The following is a 1,781-nucleotide window of genomic DNA, read 5'->3' on the forward strand; positions in this document are numbered from 1 at the left end:
GAACGATGCACTGCATCAATTTTGCCATCATCGATAAACCAATCGTCTACAACGTCATCCTGGGGACTCCATGGTTGCATAAGATGAAAGCTATGGCGTCGACGTACCATCAGTGCATAAAGTTTCCAACCTCAAGAGGAATATTTACGCTACGAGGAGACCTGTTGATCGCCAGATCTTGCTTCATCATCGAACGACAACAGTGCAGTGCCCGCACCTTCGCAATCTCAGACCCTGCCGAGCAGCCAGATGGTCGCGTCCGTCCCAACACCGAGCTAATCATCCAGGTAAACATCGACCCTTCCGACACGACTCGTTGCGTGGGAATCGGTGCCGACCTGCCGCAGACTATCAAGGACGAGCTCGTAAAGTTTCTGTCCCAAAACGTCGAAACCTTTGCATGGAGAGCATGAGCAGTATGACCGGAATCGATCCCACCATAACATGTCACGAACTCAATGTGGATCCAACGTTTAAACCGGTCAAGCAAAAGCGAAGAAAACTCGGGCTAGAGCGTACGGCCGCCGTTAACGAAGAGATCAAAAAACTACTCACGGCTGGGTCCATCAGAGAAGTCAAGTACCCCGACTGGTTAAGTAACCCAGTAGTTGTGAAGAAATAGAACGGTAAGTGGCGGGTGTGCGTCGATTTTACCGATCTTAACAAGTCATGCCCAAAAGACAGCTTTCCTCTACCAAGAATCGACCAACTGGTCGAAGCGACCGCGGGGAACGAGCTTCTATCGTTCATGGACGCGTACTCCGGGTACAACCAGATAATGATGCATAAAAACGATCAAGAAAAGACGGCCTTTATCACCGATCAAGGCACTTACTGCTACAAGGTTATGCCGTTTGGCCTGAAGAATGCTGGTGCGACCTACCAACGCCTTGTCAACCGGATGTTTGCCGACCAGCTCGGCCGAACAATGGAAGTGTACATCGATGATATGCTGGTGAAATCAACTCACGCTGCCGACCACGTTTCACATCTCGCTAAGTGCTTTGAAGTTCTCAACCGATATAACATGAAGCTGAATCCAGCTAAGTGCTCGTTCGGCGTAACTTCTGGAGAGTTCCTAGGATACCTCGTCACCAAGAGGGGTATCGAAGCTAACCCGAAACAGATTTCGGCGCTTACCAACCTACCATCTCCAAGAAATACTCGAGAAGTTCAACGACTTACTGGGCGAATCGCCGCCCTCAATCGATTTATCTCACGATCTACCGACAAGTGTCTACCGTTTTACCAGCTGCTTCGCAGCAACAAAAAGTTTGAGTGGGATGATAAGTGTGAGTCTGCCTTCCAGGAGCTCAAAAACTATCTCGCTACTCCTCCAGTCCTAGCTAAACCTGATCAGGGGGAAACGCTTTACCTATACATCGATGTCTCCAGCTCGGCGGTCAGCGGTGTACTCATTAAAGAGGACAGGGGAGATCAGAATACATCTCGGAATACATCTCGATGGTGCGCAGAGAAACGGCAGAGAAATGGTCGTTACACGTCGATGGTGCTTCCTCCCGACACGGCTCTGGGATCGGAATACATCTCGTTTCGCCGACAGGAGAAGTACTCGAACAGTCATTCCGGCTCGCCTTCACTGCCTCAAACAACGAGGCCGAGTATGAAGCCCTGATCGCAGGAATGAGATTGGCAGGTGGAATCGGGGTTAAGAAGTTACAAGTTTTTTGCGACTCGCAACTAGTAACTCACCAGTTCAGCGGCGATTACGAATGCAGGAATGACCGAATGGACGCTTACCTTAAGGTTGTCCAGGAACT

This window comes from Camelina sativa, chromosome 3 (genome assembly GCF_000633955.1).
Source record: "Camelina sativa cultivar DH55 chromosome 3, Cs, whole genome shotgun sequence".
NCBI classification, from domain to species: domain Eukaryota; kingdom Viridiplantae; phylum Streptophyta; class Magnoliopsida; order Brassicales; family Brassicaceae; genus Camelina; species Camelina sativa.